Source organism: Aotus nancymaae, unplaced genomic scaffold (assembly GCF_030222135.1).
Source record: "Aotus nancymaae isolate 86718 unplaced genomic scaffold, 86718_ANA_hifiasm-v0.15.2.pri h1tg000036l, whole genome shotgun sequence".
NCBI classification, from domain to species: Eukaryota; Metazoa; Chordata; class Mammalia; order Primates; family Aotidae; genus Aotus; species Aotus nancymaae.
The window spans coordinates 48,550,671-48,573,242 of NW_026988450.1; the positions used below are offsets into that span (position 1 = coordinate 48,550,671).

The 22,572-nt window shown below is 37.4% G+C and overlaps 1 protein-coding gene across 7 annotated transcripts in view; it reads left to right on the forward strand.

Moving 5' to 3' along the window:
• The window catches only part of VPS13B (vacuolar protein sorting 13 homolog B), an 839,649-nt gene that overhangs the window by 576,600 nt on the left and 240,477 nt on the right, over positions 1–22,572 (forward strand). The gene's annotated exons all lie outside the window — the stretch shown is intronic.

Here is a 22,572-nt window from a genome sequence, read left to right on the forward strand (position 1 = left end):
GTTAGAAGCACTACAGCTTAGTGACCTAACTGATATGGATGTGGGTGTTCTCAGGATCAGTTAAGCAAAAATGAGGTTTTAACAAGGCCTTGATTGTCCTTATATATAATTTGCATTTTATTGTATTGCGATGGTAAGCCATTGAAGAGTCAAAAACAAGAGAATGACATGATCAGATTCACATTTGGAATAGTGGCAGGTGGACTAGGCAGGGAGATCCAACGTGGTAATCTCCTGTAGTAATTCAGATAACGAGAGCCTGAATTGAAGCACTCATTTGGGGAAGAGAGGAAAAAAATCAGTAGTGGACTAACTGCATTTGCCTGAGAGGCCATGTCTCAGTACAGGTATTGAAGCAGAGAGAGTGCTGGAGAGCTTTCTTTCTCCAGCTATTCTAAGTTGGAAAACAAAACTTCTGCTTACATGTTTGCTTGTAGGCATCAGCTGTTCCTAAACTGGAAGGCCCTTGATTGGCATCTCCCTGCACTTTGTGCCTTTATTGAATTCTTGACCAGCTCACTATTTCCTTTATGCCCTAAAATAAAAATGTTGGACTGGACTAGTGTCTTTTTATTTTTTTTTTACTGGTTTTATTTCTAAATATGAAATAGACAAGCATGTTGAAATGTCAGTGGGAAGAATCCAGTTGAAAGAGAGGTTGAAATTTATTGGAATGAGAAGGAAAGAATGATAATATGACATTCCTAAATTAGTGGAGAATTGTATGTCCCCAAAAAAGGCAGAAAGGTTAACATTAGGATGTAGGATACTTCTTCTAACATAACCAAAAGTAAGAGGGGAGATGACTACGGATGTAAGTGCAGCACTTCCCTCTTATCTGTGGGTGATACATACCGAGACTCCCCAGTGGATGCCTGAAACCGTACATAGTACCAAACCCTGTGTGTCCTATGTTTTTCCTGTACATACGTATCTATGATAAAGTTTAACTTATAAATTAGTCACAGTGAGAGATTAACAATAATAACTAATAATAAGATAGAACAATTATAACAATAGCCAGCATCACAATGCTTGCTCCTTAGGGCCATTATTAAAATAAAAGTTACTTGAACATAGCATTGTGGTATAGGAACAGTTGATCTCATCATCCAGATGGCTACTCAGTGAATACTGAGCAGGTAGTACATACCCATGGATACACTGGACAAAGGGATGATTCATGGCCCAGGCTGGATGGAGTGGGAAAGGTGTGGGAGACTTCATCACACTACTAAGAATGACGTACAATTTAAAACTTACAAACTCTTTATTTCTAGACTTTTCCATTTAATATTTTCAGATCACTGTTGACTGTGTGTAACTGAAACCATAGAAGTAACGCCATGCATAAGAGAGGACTACGGTAGATTCACAGGGTTCATTAATAGGGAGTTGAAAGATGCCCATTTGATGATTTTTCACTCTGTGAACTAAGATATAAGGCCATTTATTAAGGAATGATAAATAGGGCTTACAGGTTTGAGATGGGTGGTAGGAACCTGCTTATTCTATTTATTTAACTTTTAATCTAGTAAATATAAATCAAAATCTAGAAAAATGCTTATAAATGACAGTAAAATATAAAGATTTCTAAAATTTTAGACTGGAGGCATAAAAACACAATGCAAATTAAGGCCACAAGGACTGAACCTCAGATTTGGCTCTGAACTTTCTGGCAGCCCAAAAAAGAGGTAGATTCAATTACTAATATATTGCTTAAGAGTTTTACTAATTTTTAGAATGTATAGATCTTTTAAAATGTTTCATTTTAGCATGGTCTTAGATTTACAGAAAAGCTATAGAAATGGTTTAGAAAGTTGACTTATACTCGGTACCCAGTTCCCCTTCTTATCAACATCTTACAATAATGTGGTACATTTTCACAACTAACGAACCAATAGTGATACATTATTGTTAACTACAGTTCATATTTTATTCACTTTTTCTCAATTTTGCTAAACACATATACTAATGCTTTTTTTCTGTTCCAGGATCATCCTGGATACCACATTGCATTTAGTTATATCTCCATAGGTTCCTCTAGAATACAACAGCTTCTCATACTTTCCTTGCTTTGATGAGCTTGACAGTTTTTAGCAGTACCACTCAGATATTTTGTAGAATGTCTTTTAATTTGGATTTGTCTGATGTTAAGGGAGGAATATCTACATAAATCACATGGATTCTTCTGTTCAAGGGATTTGTCTATTCTCCTTTATGTAGGATACATGTTATAAATAAAACATTTTCTTGAAAGATGTGTCTTTAACTCTCAAAAAATTTTAAAAATCAGTTAATAATACAGATTGCAACTGTAATTAATTCCTTCTATGTCAGGCACTTCTAAGTCTTTCAGAGCTTGAGTTTTTTCATTTGCAATATGTAAAATTTGCACTGTGCTATTTGGCCTTCACCTCCCTTACTAGTCTTTCATTAGTGATTTTGATGACCTAAGGGAAAACCCATGACTGACCTCCAGTAGTAATGCCTGCTGTGCTCCAAGAAATAAACACCTGTTTGTTGACTTGAGATGAGTTGAAGCAACTAGGTAGTTAAGAAAAAGTAGCACAGATAGAATGTTTCTAATTGGTGTTAATTCATGAAAAGATTCAATTGTCTGTGAAATGACTAGAGAAGTTTCTTTCTAGAAGTAACCCATAGATCCAATTAAACTTAAGAACTTCTGCACAACAAAGGAAACTATCAATAGAGTGACCCAGCAACCAATAGAATGGGAAAACATTTTTGCAATCTACCCATCTGAGAAAGGGCTAATAGCCAGAATCTACAGAGAAGTTAAACAAATTTACAAAAAAAAACCCAAACAACTCCATCAAAAAGTGGGCGAAGGATATGAACAGACACTTTTCAAAAGAAGACATGTATGTAGCCAACAAACATATGAAAAAGAAGCTCATTATCACTGGTCATTAGAGAAATGCAAATCAAAACCACGTGGAGATACCACCTCACGCCAGTTAGAATGGCAGTCATTAAAAAATAAGACCACAGATGCTTGAGAGGATGTGGAGAAAAAGGAACACTTTTACGCTGTTGGTGGGAGTGTAAATTAATTCAACCATTGTGAAAGACAGTGTGGCGATTCCTCGAGGATCTAGAACTAGAAATACCATTTGACCCAGTAATCCCGTTACTGGGTATAGACCCAGAGAATTATAAATTATTCTATTATAAAGACACATATACATGTATGTTTATTGTGGCACTGTTCACAATAGCAAAGGCTTGGAACCAACTCAAATGCCTATCAATGATAGACTGGATAAAGAAAATATGGCACATATACACCATGGAATACTATGCAGCCATGAAAAAGGATGGATTCGTGTCCTTTGCAGTCACATGGACAAAACTGGAAACCATCATTCTCAGCAAACTGACACAAGAACAGAAAACCAAACACTGCATGTTCTCACTCATAAGTGGGTGTTGAACAATGAGAACACACAGACACAGAGAGGGGAACATCACACACCGGGGCCTGGGTTTTAGGGGGCTAGGGGAGGAATAGCAGGGGGTGGGGGTATTGGGAGGGATAGAATTAGGAGAAACACCTAATGTAGATAACGATGAGTGCAGCAAACAACTACCATAGCACGTGTATACCTGTGTAACAAACCTGCATGATCTGCACACGTACCTCAGAACTTAGAATATAATAAAAAATAAAGAAGTAACTCATAAATGTCTCTTTCTTCTACTTTCCTGAAATTTGCGCCATTTAGTTGAAAAAAAAGTCTAAACACTGTATTCTTCAATCTATAAATAACTCTAATTCTAGATATAATCATTTCATAAATGTTTCTCCTGCTTAATTTATCCCCTCAATATTTTAGAAGAGTTTTTGGCAGTATTTAATTTTAGTTCTTCTAAAATAGTTTCTGAAATTAACTTCCCATCATTCTAGTTTTTTCCTCAGATGTCTCTCTCTTCGTGGAGCCATATTCACATAAATTCTAAGATCTTTCACTCTCAATAGCCATGAAAGATATTTGTGAATCTTTGGAATTTGGGTATCTCTCTATCCAAGATAACTCCTCCAATATTGTTTTTAGCATTCTCCAGGGAGGTGGATCTAGGTTCTCTGGGGCCTGAAGTTGGTTCTTTTTAAAAAATAATACAAATTATAATTACAAAATTAAGTTCAGGGTCATGAAATGGCCTGTGCAAGTAAGAGGCCTTGAGCTGAAACTTTGTTTTTTTTTTTGTTTTGCTTGTTTGTTTGTTTGTTTTGAGACAGGGTCCCACCCTGTCACCCAGGCTAGAGTGCAGTGGTGCAATCTCGGCTCATTGCAACCTCTGCCTCCCAGGCTCAAGGGATCCTCCTACCTCAGCCTCCTGCATAGCTGGGACTACAGGTGGACACCACCACATCTGGCCAATTTTTCTATTTTTTTCCAGTAGGGATGGGTTTTTGCCATGTTGCCCAGGCTGGTCTCAAACTCCTGGGCTCAAGCACTCCACCTGCTTCGGCCCCCCAAAGTCCTGGGATTACAGGCATGCCCAGCAGCCCGAGCTGAAACTTTTTTAATGTTTTGGTAAATCTTCCTCAACCAGCCTCAGGTGATAACTGACCTTACTATTATATTCTCTTGCTGTGTTCTCTTGCTGCTATAACAAATTATTCACAAACTTAGTGTTTTGGAGCAATACAAGTTTATTATCTTTCAGTTCTTTCAGCAGTCTGACACAGATGTCTCACTGGACTAGAATCACGATTTCAAGCCAGATGTCAATCCCATCTGCTCTGGAGGCTAAGGCAGGAGGATCAATCCCTTAAGCCTGGGAATTCAAGACCAGCCTGGGCAACATAGCAAGACTCTGTCTTAAAAAAAAAAAAAAAAAAGTCAGCAGGGCTTTGTTTGTTTCAGGAGGCTCTAGGGGAGAATCCCTTTCCTTTCTTGTTGCCCAGACTGGAGTACAGTGGCACAATCTCGGCTCACTGCAACCTCCGCCTTCCAGATTCAAGTGATTCTCCTGCCTCAGCCTCCCAAGTAGTGTGATTACAGGCATGCCTAACCATGCCCCGCTAATTTTGTATTTTCTAGAGGCTTCCTGCATTCCATGACTCACAGTATCCTTCCTCCATCTTCAGTGCCAATAGTGGTAGGCCAGGTTCCTATATTGTATAAGTATGTCTCTGACCACTCTTCTATCATTACATGTCTCTTTAAGCACAGTAAGGAACAGTTCTCAGCTTTTCAAGACTAGTGATTAGATTGGGCCAACTTGGATAAGTAAGGATAATCTCCTCATTTCAAGATCTATCTCTGCAAAGTCCTCGCTGCCATGTTACCAACAAACCTTTAATTTGAAAAAAAAAAAAACAAAAACAAAAAACAAAAACAGTATCTGTGAAGCACAATAAAGCAAAATGCAATAGAAAGAGACCTGTTTATGTTAGTAAAATTGACAGGAAAAGTATATAACCTTCCCTTCTTTTCCAAGAGACCGTTAAACAAAATTATAAAATCTTTGTGATACTCAACATTATAACTATGTCTAGAGTTCCTTGATGAAAATTGTTTCTTTCTTTCTTTTTTTTGAGACAGAGTCTCACCCTGTTGCCAGGCTGGAGTGCAGTGACACGATCTTGGCTCAGTGCAACCTGTGCCTCCCAGGTTCAAGTGATTCTCCTGCCTCAGCCTCCTGAGTAGCTGGGACTATAGGCACGCATCACCACGCCCAGCTAATTTTTTTTTTTTTTAATATATATTTTTAGTAGAGATGGGGTTTTACCATGTTGGCCAGGCTTGTCTCGATCTCCTGACCTCATGATCTGCCCACTTCGGCCTCCCAAAGTGCTAGAATCACAGGCATGAGCCGCCACACCCAGCCACCTTGATGAAAATTGTTTCATTTCTTTTTTTTTTTTTTTTTTAAACGGAGTTTCGCTCTTGTTACCCAGGCTGGAGTGCAATGGCGTGATCCCGGCTCACCACAACCTCCGCCTCCTGGGTTCAGGCAATTCTCCTGCCTCAGCCTCCTGAGTAGCTGGGATTACAGGCACGCACCACCTTGCCCAGCTAATTTTTTGTATTTTTAGTAGAGATGAGGTTTCACCATGTTGACCAGGATGGTCTCGATCTCTTGACCTCATGATCCACCTGCCTCGGCCTCCCAAAGTGCTGGGATTACAGGCTTGAGCCACCGCGCCCGGCCCTCATTTCTTAATGGTCTAGAGAAATAATCTGAATAGATGGAGCCAAAGATTAATGACCAGTTGTAGTTTATCATATGCATCTAAGATACCATGTGCATTTTAACACATGTAAACATAAATAACAGTAAAATAAAATGCTTTAGATGTAAACATAAATAACAGTCATGTTTCCAAATTATAACAATTATATTTTTCAAAACAAAACTATCACTGATATCGTCTTAAATTTTCGTGAATTTCTTTAATGTATGCTTTAATGAAAGACAGCTAGATTGCTTTATTTGCCTCAGTCTGTTGCAAGATTTGTTTTGGTTAAAGCATATGAAGAAAATACAGCCTCACATAGATATGTAGGTAGAAGAGAGAGCATTTAATAACCTTAAAGATAATTGTGGATATTATTCCTTGGTAATGCATTAAAACTCAACAAGTGGTAGTATATTTTTTAAATCTACTTTTTCTTTTTTTGAGACAGGGTCTCACTTTGTTGCCCAGGCTACAGTGCAGTGACATGACTGTGGCTCACTGCAACTAGGATCACCCACCTCAGCCTCCCTAGTAGCTGGGACCACAGGCACATGCCATCATGCCCAGCTAATTTTTTTTTTTTTTGTAATGACAGGGCCTTACTCTCTTGCCCAGGCTAGTCTTGAACTCCTGGGCTCAAGTGGTCCTCCTGCCTTGCCCTCCCAAAGTGCTGGAATTATGGGCATAAGTCACTGCATCTGGCCTATCCACATTTTTTAGTGTATTTGTTAAACAACTTTTTTGAAATATAATTCACACATTGTACAGTGCACGCATATAAAATGTATAGTTATATGACCTTTATTATGTTCAAAGTTACATAATCATCAGCACAATTTTAGAATAAATTTAACAGCACGTTCAATTTTATAGTTTTTTGTTTTTTTTTTTTTTTGAGACCGAGTCTTGTTCTGTCACCCACCTGGAGTGCAGTGGCGTGATCTTGGCCCACTGCTACCTCTGCTGCCCAGGTTCATGCAGTTCCTCTGCCTCAGCCTCCTGAGTAACTGGGACTACAGGTGCGCACCACCACGCCTGGCTTATTTTTTGTATTTTAGTAGAGACGGGGTTTCACCATGTTAGGATGGTCTTGATCTCCTGACCTCATGATCTGCCTGCCTAGGCCTCCCAGAGTGCTGGGATTACAGGTGTGAGCCACTGTGCCTGGCCTTATAATATTTTTTCACACCAAAAGAAAACCTCATAACTACTCCCAATTTCCCCATCTTCTCCACTGTTAGGCAACCACTAACATACCTTGTTTTTCTATCTATTTGCCTATTCTGGACATTTCATATAAATGGGGTCATATAATATAGGGTCCTTTGTGACTGGCTTCATTGACATAGTGTAATGTCCATATTATTTTTCTTTGTTTTAGCCTATATCAATATTTACTTTTATTGTTGGGTAATATTTTATAGTATAGATATATACCTTAGTTTTTTTTTTTTAAATACATTTATTAGATGATGGACTTTTGTGTTGCTTCCACTTTGTGGCTATTATGAATAGTGTTATAAATATTCATGTGCATGTTTTTGTGTAGACACGTGATTTCATTTGTCTTAGGAATATACTTAGGTATAAAATTGCTAGATCACATGGTAGGTCCTTGTTTAACCATGGTAGTTTCTTAAAGGTTAGTTGCAAAGTTAAATCTGAAACCATGACAACAGACTTTTCTTATTCTGTTATGTTATAGTTCATTGGTTTGTCTTGACTTAGAATGCATGATTTGGTAACATTATATATTAGTCATTTGGAAAATGTTTGTTTAGTTAGTTATGCAGATCTTCCAAAAGTTTATGCATTTTATTATATAATATCAAAGTTCACATTTGAATTACACTGATTTGATCAGAAAAGCCTAAATATTGGGAAGTTTTGTCAGGTTCACAATGACACTTTTTATTTTTCAAAAATGCTAATTTTTGCTTGAAAGTTTGAATTTTATCATTGGCAACAAACACTGTAAGTTTTCCTTGAAGTAACAGGCCCACTTTGTTCATTATACAGAAAATATTTGTGAAGTACCCAATTTGGAGGAACCGTAGTTTTGTCAGTTACTCAAATGAAAATGATTTTCCATAGAGAAATCAGTTAGTATAGCTTGCAGTTTAATTGCACATCTGCTTTCCTCAAGGCAGCTGTCATTTTATGGTATGCAGCAAAAATGTCTTATATGTACTTTCTATTTCATTGAACTGAATATTAAAAAGGTGTTTATTCGTGGGTCAGGATTTAATAAAATGAATAATTCTTGCTGTTTCATTAAGAACATCCTTAAATGAAACTGTTACTTGGTTTGCTTTTTACTTCAAGTATATGGTTGGAAGGATTCAGCAAGAAATAGCTCTTTTCGTGCTACTGCCTGGATTCATGCTAAGGCACTTAGTATTGCTGTTGCATGATCAGTGCACATGTCAACATGGTGAAAAACACAAGTGATGCTTTAGTATTATTATGAAATTGGTTTTGATGTTAACGAGTCCTTGATAGGGTCTCTGGGACCTCAAGGGATCCCTGGACCATGCTTTGACAAATGCTCCTCTCACACACTCAACTTTCTGTCCCTGTTTTTCTTTCTCTAAAAATAGTATTTCCAAAATGTTAAGGTTAGTGAAAAGTCATTTGTCATTTTGAGTGGAAACAAATACATTTTTTGTTATCTTAGAATATGCTGTTGTTTTGATCGTATTTCTCCTGTTTGATTCCTCAAGGATCTAGAACCAGAAATACCATTTGACCCAGAAATCCCATTACTGGGTAAATACCCAAAGGATTATAAATCATTCTTCTATTAAGACACATGCACACGTATGTTTATTGCAGCACTATTCATAATACCAAAGACATGGAACCAATCCAAATGCCCATCAATGATAGACTGGATAAAGAAAATGTGGCACATATACACCATGGAATACTATGTAGCCATAACAAAAAAAGATGAATTCATATCCTTTGCAGGGACATGGATGAAGCTGGAAACCATCATTCTCAGCAAACTAACACAGGAACAGAAAAACAAACACCCCATGTTCTCACTCATAGTGGGGGTTGAACAATGAGAACACACGGACACAGGGAGGAAAACCAAACCTGAATGTTCTCACTCATAAGTGGGAGTTGAACAATGAGAACACGTGGACATAGGAAGGGGAACGTCACACACCGGGGCCTGTGAGAGGGTAGGGGGCTAGGGGAGGGATAGCATTTGGAGAAATACCTAAAGTAGGTGACGGGTTGATGGTTGCAGCAAACTACCATGGCACATGTATACCTATGTAACAAACCTGCACATTCTATACATGTATCCCAGAACTTAAAGTATAGTAATAAAAACAATTCATAATCTAAAGAAATTCAGAAAATAATATTAAAATGAGGAAACATTGGATATTAGTTTTTACTTATTTATCTAATGTTGAGCAGTAAATTTGCTTATTCTAAGCTGAAAGCCAAGCCTTTTATAGGCTACTTTACTAGAAAATCTATGTGAAATATTATGATAACTTAGAAAAAGTCCAAAGTATAGGCTTAATTTGTCTGTCACATTGAATAATCTTCAAATAATCTTCTAGTCTTCAAAAATTGTTATAGAAAAACTGTTAGAGTTGAGAAATTGGATATGAATTATGCTGACATTCTAACATTCTCAAGTTAAATTCCCCCAAGCAGTGTTCTCTGGGAAATGAATTCATTGGAACAACTTAAAGAAATATTTTAATAATGAGATATGCCTTTAGTTATAAAACCTCTTACTGCTGTAAACATATGTAAGACTTTTCCAGTAGGTTGAATGAATTAGTCATATAAAACTCTGTAAATAAACTTCCTATAGAAAATATAATAGATATAAAATAAATTATATGTAGATATTTTATTTAGCTGGTTGAAATCTGATTCATTTTTGTCAGTGCTTTGTTTGTGATATAGTTTGGCAGGAATTTTTGGAAGACTTTTAAAGTATATATTTATACTTTTGTACTTTAAAATAATCACATTATTAATAGTGATGATGACAGCAATAGATAATATTTATTGACTGCTTACCATGTGACAAGTACTGCCTCTTCTGTTCTATGCATTATCTCATTTAATTCTCAAATAGCTGTGTGAAGACTATTCTTACTGGGAACAAATAAACCGAAAAAAGAACCCCAAAGCTTTGGATGTGGTAATCATTTACATACTTATTTGTTATAGGAGTAATTTGACTACCCTGAAACAGTGTTTTTTACACTCTAAACAGTCTTCTGTTTGATAATAAGGATTGTTTTGTGGTAAATGTTTTGCTTTTTTCTCTCTTTTAACACTAGTAAAGTGGACTGGAAAGTCTCTTAGCCTTTAGATAAACTTTAAAACATTTTTTTTCTGGAAATGCTGTTCTCATAGACTGGGTTTGATTGAATTTTTATGTAAAGAAATACAGATAAAGGATAATATGTAATATCTAAAAATTTTAGGACTCTGAGGACTAAAAATGATAAAGATAGTGATGATATTTGTTGTATACTTATTACCTAAGTATGGTAAATACTATCTGAGTATTAGCTCTCTCTATAATGCCATAAAATATAGATACTATTCTCATTCCCTCTTTTCAAAAGGTGGACTGAGGCACAGAGAAATTTAGGTTATTTTCCAAATGTGCTATTATTGGTAAGAGATGCGGCCATGATTTCAACCCGGATTATATGTCTAATGTACTGCTGTGCTTCTGCTGTTAGACTAGCAATCTGGATTCCTAATCCTGGTTTACAGATTGTGTTCTTGTGCAACTTGCCTAAACTCTTTAAACTTCACTCTCCTCATCTATCAAATAAGAGTAGTGGCGCTTAACTTTTCTTAACATTTTGAGCATCACAGTTCCCTGTGGAGCGTGTTGTGAGGATAAAAAAGAAAGTGAAGTATTCAGCACATTTCTTGGTACACAAAAGTACTCAGTAAATGGAAATATCTATGGCGGTGAAATAAAGTCTGCCTTATTGAGTGATTTCCAGCCATGTGGTCCTTACAACTATGCCGCAATACTAAATATTCCGCTGACTCTCTGCCTTCTATTTTAAGCCAGTCTAATATACACAGCAGCCAGAGTAATTATCCTAAGGTTTATTTAGGGTCATATCAATCCTTTGTTCAAAAACCTTCATTGCTTGCTTCCCTTTGCCTGCGGAACTAAATAAGAACTCAGACTGCTACTGAAGCCTCCAATTCCTTTCCTGCTTTATCCTTTCTCACAGAAAGCTGTGTAAGTTCTTATTTGGAGTGGGAATACAGTTGTTTGGAAATGTTTTAGAATGTCAGTATTACTAAAGTTCTACACTCAGCATTTAGAGGATTAGGACCAGGAGAGCTCCAGATTATCCTGTGAGTGTGATAGTCTCACACATGAATTGTCTCACACAAATATGGATAGTAAACTTGTTCCACCTTCTACTCTGAACCTCTTCCCTATTTTCTTACTCTCATTCCTTTACTCTTGCTATTTATTTGACTCTTTCTATCTTTCCTTCTAATTCTGTGTCAGTTGTCATCTTATCTAGCCTTCAAGGCCAAGCTTAATGATCATTTTTATTTCTGGATCCCTCCAGTTTCTATGTGAAACCACCCTTGTATCTTTTTTAAAAAATCTCTTAGATAGCTTTACCCTTTACACCTGTTTATAATTATTTTTCATGAAGAAGACAATTTACTACCCTGAAATCTTTTTTAAAGACAAGCTGGAAGTCTGATACATCTTTAATGTCTCAAAATGTGACCATGTTTTTATCCCTTTTAGGTATTTCTGGAGGGTAGAGAGCCTGTTTTACATTCTTTGGGCATAAATACTCTGCATTATGTATCTCAGCATTGCTGGTGCCTTACATAATACCAGGCCAGTGATCAATGATAAATTCATGTTTTCTAAATCAATTCCACTTAGTAGACTGAAAGTTTCTTGAAGGCAGTTAAAACAATATTTATTATTTGGTTGTTTATCTACATTTTTATTTTCCTGTCTATCCATTCACCTATTCCCTTGCTTCATTCAAAAAGACTATGAAAGAACTGGCAAGAGCAGCGTCTATACTTCCCTGTGTATGTGAAACAATAGATAGCACAATTTCTTTTATGTACCAGGTACTTAATATGTTTTATTATGTGGACTTGTTAGTAGCCTGGAGCATAAAGGAAAGGTGAAAATGTTTTCATGTCTTCATATTGTTCAGTGGTAAATTATCATAGATGTCAAAGCGCCTCAGGACCTGAATGACAGGTTATATAAATGTAAAATTGAGTAAATATGGTTTATTTTAACGTGTTGACATACTATCAAATATATATATACTCTGAACAGATCATTTTAAAAACAAAGTCTTGCTATGTTGCCCAGGCTGCAGTGCAGTGGCTGATCACAGGCTCAGTCCCACTACTGCTCAGCACAGGAGTTTTGACCTGCTCCATTTCCAACTTGGGCTGGTCACCTCTCCTTAGGCAACCTGGTGGTCTCCTGGTTTCAGAGGGTCACTATATTGATGCTGAACTTAGTGTGGAAACCCAGCTGGCTTAGTGCACTACAGCCCAGAACTCCTGGGCTCAAGCAATCCTCCTGCCTTAGCTTCCTCGGTAGCTACACTACAGACACACACCGCAGGAGCCTCTTAGCACTTATCTAATTTACACCCTTCAGTTAAATAAACAAGAAGAAATTAAATGACAAATTTAAGGGCGAACATAGATTTACAATCAGAAATTACTTGTGGATTATGTAGGCTACTATGATTTCACTAGAGAAAAATAACTCCCTAAAAAAGTTTTTATTTTAAATTATAATTTTTTTTTCTGAGATGGAATTTCACTCTTGTTGCCCAGGCTGGAGTGCAATGGCACGATCTTGGCTCATCGCAACCTCCACCTCCCAGGTTCAAGCCTCCCAAGTAGCTGGAATTACAGGCATGTGCCACCACGCCCAGCTAATTTTTTATTTTTAGTACAGACAGGGTTTCTCCATGTTGGTCAGACTGGTCTTTTACTCCAGACCTCAGGTTGCCTTGGCCTCCCAAGGTGCTGAGGTTACAGGCATTGGTCAGGCTGGTCTTTAAACTCCCAACTCTGCTCGCCTTAGCCTCCCAATGCTAGGGTTGCAGCTGTGAGCCACCATGCCTGGCCTAAATTATAATTATTTTTAAAGTGTTTCAGTATAAGAAGGAAGTCTAGGATGATTTTAACCTAAAATTGTAAAGAGCTGATATTACAATTTTATGAGATTTAGGCTTAATCCAGGTCATTTAAAAATAGTCCTATGTTATTTAATGACTTAAAACAGAACTTTATGTCTTCATTATTTGAATTTGATAAACATCTATTATTTTTTCTCATCCTGAAGCATAATCTAGAGAAAAAAGCGATGCCTTTACCAAGTTTCATGTTAAAAAATTTACATGCCGGCCGGGCGCGGTGGCTCAAGCCTGTAATCCCAGCACTTTGGGAGGCCGAGGCGGGTGGATCACGAGGTCAAGAGATCGAGACCATCCTGGTCAACATGGTGAAACCCCGTCTCTACTAATACAAAAAATTAGCTGGGCACGGTGGCGCGTGCCTGTAATCCCAGCTACTCAGGAGGCTGAGGCAGGAGAATTGCCTGAACCCGGGAGGCGGAAGTTGCGGTGAGCAGAGATCGCGCCATTGCACTCCAGCCTGGGTAACGAGCGAAACTCCATCTCAAAAAAAAAAAAAAAAAAAAAAAAAAAAAAAAAAATTTACATGCCAAAATAAGTATCAGGAAGTTTTGATGTCTTTTGAAATTTACCTTTGTTTCAGTGTAATAATTACTCATGTATTATTATTGTGAGTAATATTATTAGTCATCTTCTAAATGAAGAAGGACAGTATAGTGCAAAAAGCATAGCATGGTCAGAAAAGCTACATTCTAATCCTGGCACTACCACTTACTGGCTTTGAAAGATAGCAAATTTTCTGATTCCTTTGAACCTGTTTTCCCAGTCTATAAATTTGGGATAGTTCTCCTTAATCCTTAATCTTATCATGAGGCTTAGCTGAAATTATATTCATTGAAAACAAACACTTGAGCTTGGCACTTAGTAGACATTCCTCAAAAGTTGTAGTAGTTATCACTGCTAGAATCTGCTACCATAGACCAATTTATAAGTTTTTAAAAACTCTTTATTCCTTTGATAAGGAAAACTGTATACTTAAATGTGTTTTGGCAGTTTATAATGGATCACTTTCTAGATTTCCTTTGGATTCTCCATTAGTTTAAACTAAAAATCAGATAAAATTTCTGTAAAATTTGGTTTGCCACACATGATAGTATCATGGTCAAGTCATTTTACCTCTCTGGGCCTGTTTCCTGCTGGCAAGGGGAGTTGTGATGTGTGAATGTTCAAGCCTCTTTCAGTTCAAAAATTCAGTGATTATTTTTGGAATATTATTATTGTAATGATTAATTCTAAAAGTCCAACTTTCAATTGTTTATTGTCTTTGTTTTTTTGTGATGCTAGTATATATGTATATTATAGGTAATATATACATATGTATATAGGTAGGTGTATATATACATATAGGTAATATATACATATTATAGAAAAGTAGGTGTTTTCTAAACCTAGTTGATGATGATAATCATCAGGAGTGCTCATTAAAATGAATTAAAAATCTCCTCTACAGATTCAGTAGGTCTGGAGAAGTCCCCAGGAATTTGTAGTTTAATGAGCATTCCACATGATTATTATTATCACCAAGTTTAAAACTGCTGTGTTTTTTTTTAACTGTGTTTTATCTAAAAATTAATTTGGACTTTACCAGTTTGACAGGGAGAGGGAGAAGAGTCTATATCTTGAGATGCTGAGATACAGTCTTTGGACATTTATTTCATGCAACAAATATTTATTGTACATTTACAATGCGAGATGATAAGGGAATTTACTACCTAAATGGATGATTTAAAAAAAAATCCCACAAGATAGTGACTAATACAAGTATAAAGAAGGGACTGAAGAGCAGAGAGAAGAAAGTGATCAGTTCTGCCTATAGGGGTGGAGGAGAGGTATCTCAAGACATGTAAGAGGAAGTAACACTTTGGGTGAACTTTGAAAGATGAATAGGCATTTCACCAGCAGAAAATATAGAGAAAGGGCAATTATGTTAACAAAGTATAAGAATTCCGTATATAGTTAGACAACTTTGAGCAATAGGATTCCTGAGGTAACATGGCGGATGGGAAAGGAGAGATGGGCTGGAGGGAAGGTAGTCTTCAGAGTGGGAAAGAGCTGATATTGCAATGCTGAAAATACAATTCTGAGGACAATGGATGCAAAGAATGGAGAGGCACATGGGAATGTACCTTTCCTAAAGTTTACTCTGTTGAGGCATAAAGGGTATATTTGAGGAGTGACTACAAGCAGGAAAACCCCATTCGGAGGCAACTGTGGTCTCTACTGGGAAACACTACTAGTTATTGTGAAGGGCCCAACCACTGGAATCAGAATGCCTAGCCTTGAATTCTAGTTCTGCCACTTACTAGTAGGTTCCTAAATTTTCTCCTCTGTAAACTGAGACATAAGTTTACTACACATCAGCTAGAGTTGTTGTGAGGAGGAAATGAATGGGATAATATATATTTAAAGCACTTGAAATGTTGCTCATAAGCACTTGGTCAGTGTTAGATACTGCACTTATTTTCGTTGCAGTTATCTATTCAAGATTGTAAGGGCCATGATTAGACTAGAGGCAATAAGAAAAGAGAAGAAACAAAAATAAGATACAACAGATTTTCGAGGACTTGATAATATTTTAAATACATGAGGATTGATAGACGTGAATAAAAAAAGATTACCATTTAGCATGTCTCCAATTATTGTTCAAAAATAACATTTCGTAAAGCATGTAAGGTCATGAGTCCAGTGCTGCATCTAATCACTGATACACCACTGATCACAATCAGTTTCAGAGAAAATGTCATTCAATAAATTTATTAAAATCACCCTAAGAGTTACTGTTATTCTACTCCTAGAATCTTAGAACTGAAAGAATCTGTAGATATTATTTAATGCTCTGCTTACAGGTAAAGAAATTGACAGATTGCAAATTACAAATTATTACAACCACTGTTTAAAAGATGCAGAACAAAAGTCTAGGTCTTCTGAATCTTCTCTAACATATAAAGCTCACATTAAAGGAAAACCAGAAATCCTGTCTGTAAATAAATAAACCAGATAGAAATCTGTCTCTAGATAAAAGAATGAAGAAAATTGGGAATAATAACTATAAAGGACTTTTTCCCCGACATTACAAGAATGTATTTGAAAGAAAATTGACTGAAGTGACAATAATAATACATGGGGATTAATGACATATATTAAAGTGAAATGTCTGGCGGTAGTACAAAAACTGAGAAGGAATGGAGATGTATAGTTGTAAGGTTCTTAGACTATATGTGAAGTGGTATCAGATTACTTGAAGGCAGATTATAAGTTAAATTTTAAAAATTTTCAGCACAGATGCACATACACACAAAAATGGAAAAGTCATAAGATTTGACAACTCAGATGAGGAACTTTGGGAGCGAAGAATTGCATCTCTCCTGTACCTCAAATATAATTTCTCACATATATGATCTATTTTAAGCCTAAAAATTAAGGTTGGTTGTATGAAACACATACAAGTAATTTGCTTTGAAATAGTAAAACCTAGGTTTGGGGTTTTTGTTTGTGTGTTTGTTTGTTTTTTGAGATGGAGTCTGGCTCTGTCACCCAGGCTGGAGTGCGGTGCTTTCATCTTGGCTCACTGCAACCTCCACCTCCTGGGTTCAAGCAAATCTCCTGCCTCAGACTCCTGAGTAGCTGAGATACAGGCATGAGCCACCATGCCCGACTAATTTTTGTATTTTTAGTAGACAAGGGGTTTCACCAGGTTGGCCAGGCTGGTCTTGAACTCCTGACCTCAGGTGATTCACCTGCCTCTGCCTCCCAAAGTGCTGAGATTACAGGCATGAGCCACTGCACCTGGCTTTCTTTTTTTTTTAAACACATAACTTGCTTTGGACCGAGTTAGGTGTAACTCCTATAAGGAACAAGAGAACAATATGAGCCTGTACATAGACATCCATTACACTGAAAGATTTGTAAACAGCTTTTCTACCCTAATTTATGCTAGGCTTTGTTGTTTTAAGAAGGCAAAGTGTATAAATAGTGCCAGTCCCAGCTCAGGCAAAATTGTGAAGTAGAAGAAATATGTTGTCCATTCCCCTCTTTATATTGGTTATCAACCTCATACCCAGCCCTGGCAGCTCGCTCATGATCTCTCAGCTGTTAATTTTTTTTTTCTGATACTGTATTCCCAGAAAAATGTACTTATCTTGGTAAGCTGTACTTTGCTTTCTATTGTGATGAATATTAACGGTGACATAGTCTCATGAAGAACTACAATTTGCTCCATCCAAACAACTGGGAAGGGTAAGAGAAAAAGGGCAAATAATATACTTTTTTCTCTGTGTGATACTTCCACAATTTTCTAGCATGTTTCTTATATAATAGTGACTGATTAAAAGCTCTAATACCAGTGAGCAGTAGCAAATGTACTATCATTACCTTTATTATTTCAAAAAATACTCTGTCAGTTGTTTCTCAGAGCAATCCCAGGAATGTTGAAATGACAAAGGTGATCAAATAAAGCCTGAACTAGAACCTAGGTCTGCTGAATCCTAGTTAATTGCATTTTCAAAAGCACAGGGAAAAACAGTGCAATTGAGTAACAGAGTGGTTGTTAGAACTCATCTAGACTTTTTACAGCTTGAAGAATTCATTCCTATATGATATTTGATGGAAATGTTAGAATTGTTCACAAGGGAAAGTCTAAGAGTTCTGTCTATGAGCAACCTCAGAAAACTGTCAGTGTTGCTAAACTCAACTCTGGGAATGAAATTCCACAGATTATCTGCTATTTTCTGCAGCCCACTCAACTTAATAGACCCCTCATACATCCCTGAATATAATCCTTCAACCTTGTTCTCTTTTAGTTAATTGTTTTTTCTTTTAAAGTATTATTCTTTTTAATGGCTTTTTCTATCAGCTGTGATGCCTGTGGCTACTTGTACAGTAAGGAAATGTCTTAGCTCTCTTAGCTCTTGTAAAATCCAGAGGTGACTCCAGAACGATGTCAGTCTAATACAGCTTCTTTTCTCGTAGCTGTCTCTGCTATGCTGCCCTTGATATGCTGGTTTCCTCATGATGGTGTTGTGGCTATAATAGTTCCTAAGTACATGTCCGCACTTCACGGTGGCCAGAGTTGTTTCCTGAAGCTACCTTATAAGCACAGGAAGCTTCCTTTCCAGTAGCCTTGAGAAAACCTCTTACCCTGAATTATTAGACCAAATTATATCTCATGCCATTTTTGAACCAAACCCTGTGATTTAAGCAGTGCTGTATCTGGCTTGGGCCTCCTGAGTTTCTGAACCAGTCACAGGGAAGGAAGATCATCCTTAGACCCATTACACCCCTGGATCCTGGAGGTTGCTGTATCTTTCCCTGAGATACATGGGCTGGGAGAAGAGGATGTCATGAAAAATTAGATTTCTCTTAGGATGGGAGAAAGTGGAATGTATGGTGAGTAGAATGATTAATGACTGCATCAATTGTCTTGTTTTTTCCTGATCTAGCTTTTAGAATCATATAGAATAATTAAAATAGTGTAAATTTTGATGTAAGACCAGCTTTCAGAGACCTCTTCTGGCACTTGGCCAAGTTCCTTAACTTCCCTTCTGTGCCTCAGTTTCCCCACAAGAATTTCGTAATGATTAAAAATAATGTAGTCTGGCCTAGCATGTTAATTGGGCCTGCAATCCAAGTACTTTGGGAACCCAAGGCAGGAGAATTGCTTAAGTCCAAGAGTTGCAGACCAGCCTGGGCAATATAGTGAAACCTTGTCTCTACAAAAAATTTAAGAATTACTGGGTGTGGTGGTGTGTGCCTGTAGTCTTAGCTACTCAGGAGGCTGAGGTGGGAGCATCGCTTGAGCCTGGGAGGTGGAGGTTGCATGCATTGTGCTGAGATCATGCCAATAAACTCCAGCCTGGGTGACAGAGCAAGACCCTGTCTCAAAATAATAATACTAATAATGTAGGTAAGGAACTTAGCGCACAGTAGGTACTCAAAAGTAAATACAGCTGTTATTAATGTTTTTTTTTTACTTTTGAAATTATAAACAATAAGTGAAAGTTCCTTTTTCTCTGGCTGAGGCCCATGCTATCCCTAAATAGTTATTATTAAAATTAATGGACAAGAAAATGTTCATTAGAGAATGTAGGTAGTAGGCAGGATGCTTACTATAAAATTCTTTCAACTTTTTGTGTGTTAGAAAATTTTATGATGATGTTGAAAAAAATGAGTTTACAAGAATGATAGTGTTGCAATAAAAACCACTGAGGGTGACTCAAGAGAACTAGAAGCCAAAATTCTTAAGACAGCAGTAAGTTCAGGTGAAATGCTGGGATGATATTTTCCTCTTATGTCCCAAGCATTCCATTTCTTTATGAGGAAATACGCAGTCTAAAATTCTGGGTTTCCTGCCTTGAAACTGCTTGGCCTTGACTATTTTATGTGAGCAGCATACAGCACCAAAGGTTAATGAAATATGTATGAGATCTCACTAAAAGAGCTCTGGAGTTAGCCACTCAGAAATAAAGAGTGGGAGGGAAAGCTGTGCATAGAAAGATAACCAGGAAAATGACCTTTATTGAGTCCCCATTATGTATGTGCCAGAGGCTCTGTGGTTATAAGGATAAATAAAATATCTTCCCAACCTCAAGAGAGCTCACACCTTAGATCAGAAGACACCTCTCTCAGTAAATAATTATGGCACATGATAAGAAGTGCCATGTGTCAACCAGGCACGGTAGCTCACACCTCTAATCCCAGCACTTTGGGAGACCAAGGCAGGTGGATTACCTGAGGTCAGGAGTTCAAGACCAGCATGGCCAACATGGTGAAACCCTGTCTGTACTAAAAAAAATACAGAATTAGATGGGTGTGCTGCCACATGCCTGTAATCCCACTACTTGGGAGGCTGAGGCAGGAGAATTGCTTGAACTTGGGAGGCAGATGTTGCAGTGAACTGAGATTGTGCCACTGCACTCCAGCCTGGGCAACAAGAGCAAAACTCCATCTTAAAAAAAAAAAGTAAAAAGAGAAAGAAGTGCCATATGTCAGAAAGTATACTGGAGAAAGAAAAACTAGAGGATCTTCATAAGTCTTGCAGATTCCTTTAGTTAGGGTTAGGAAGTTGTTAAAGATTGAGATTATTTCCCACAGAATTTTGTTGGTTTAAGAACACAAGTCACTCTTCTGCTGCTAACTTGTTAAGATTTAACAAGAAACCTAGACTCCACCTTTTGCCTTTGTCAGCAAAATCTGCCAGTCTCTCTGCATATGGAGATATGATTGAGAAAGGTTACCTGCCTACCCTTCTCTTCTCCATAAATAAGGATGAAGGGCCATCAAGGTCAGACCAAAATTTTTACAAAGTAAATTGACAATAATCAGGACAAGACCTTGAAATTAATTTCCATTGCCCTCTCTTTTCCCTCACCTGCTATAGATAATCTTCTTGTCCCCCACAGGTTATATATTTATTTTATTTTATTTTATTTTATTTTATTTTATTTTATTTTATTTTTGTTTTTGTTTTGAGACTGAGTCTTGCTCTGTCGCCCAGGCTGGAATGCGGTGGCGCAATCTTGGCTCGCTGCAAACTGTGCCTCCCAGGATTCAAGTGATTCTTCTGCTTCAGCCTCCCAAGTACCTGGGATGACAAGTGTGTGCCACCACGCCCAGTTAATTCTGTATTTTTAGTAGAGACGAGGGTTCACCATATTGGCCAGGCCGGTCTCGAACTCCTGACCTCACGATCTGCCCGCATCGGCCTCCCAAAGTGCTGCGATTACAGGCATGAGCCACTATGAGGTTATCTGTTAAGAGTCTGCCTGTTTTGACACTAGCACTTTAGAATCAGCCCAGTTGACTTTTTTAGTAATGTGTAACATAGCCCACTCTTCACTGCTTAATTGCTTTATCATGCTAACTGCTGTAACTTTACCAGGGCCTTTATCCCCTTTCATTTTAGTGATTGTCTTGTTGTGGAATTCACTATAATAGAATCTGACCTATGTAAGATAAGTCATTTTTGTAACCCTTGTCTAGAAAGGTCTTGGAAAGGAATGGACAGAAAGACTGAAGAAACCCCCAAGAAAGCTTCTTTGAAGTCTTTCGCCAGTTTAAGATTCCTTAAAGGACTCTTACCTACATTCATTCATTCATTCCTTTTTTTTTAAAACAGAGTCTCACTCTGTTGCCCAGGAGGCTGGAGTGCAGTGGCGTGATCTCAGCTCAATGCAACCTCTGCCTCCCAGGTTCAAGTGATTCTCCTGTCTCAGCCTCCCAAGTAGCTGGGACTACAGGTGCTCGTCACCATGCCCAGCTAATTTTTTTGTATTTTTGCCATGTTGGTCAGGCTGGTCTTGAACATTCATTCTTTTTTTGTAAGATGGTAGGATATATCAATGAATGAATGAGCAAAAACAATTACGTCACATCAAAATTTTTGCAAGAATAGAGACAATATTAGTAGCTGCTAACATTGGTATAGCACTTTACAATCCATGACATTTTTCACTTACATCATTTAATGTAATCTCACACCATCCCTGTAAAGTAGGTATTTTCTCCAATTTGTATTGTCAGTAAGACCCGAAGAGGTTAGGGTCCCATAACAGGGAAGTGGAAGAGCCAAGCTTTGGCCTCCAGCTCTTCTGACACTGATTACAGAGCTATTTTATTCTTGAATCTAGGGGACAAGAAGTCGTAAGCATATTTATTTTTGGTAAGTGGAAGGCAAGCAGGAACTTTCCTTAATGCTTGATTAGTGGACTAGAATTTCCAACTACCCCAGTGAGAGAAGTAGCATCCTGTTATGAATACAGGTATTTTATGTGAGATATGCAACATGATTTTAGATTGAATGCCTAAAAAACAAAATAGCAAAGATTCATTTTTAATCTACATATAATTTTATGATGAGGAGAATTAACTGAAATTGTAGTATAAGGATTATGGCATTTCACCACATGAGGTTAGCATGTTCAGAATGGAACTCCTGATCTTTCCCTTTCTCCAAACCTGCTGCATCCATAGTCTTTCTCACATCAGTCATTGGCAACAACACTTTTCCAGTTCCTAAGGCCAAATATGAGTTTATACTCACCTCCTGTTTCTTTCTTAGACGTTGTATCTAATCTGTCAGGAGATCTTCTTGGCTCTAACTTCAAAATACATCCAGAATTTGACTTCTTATCACTA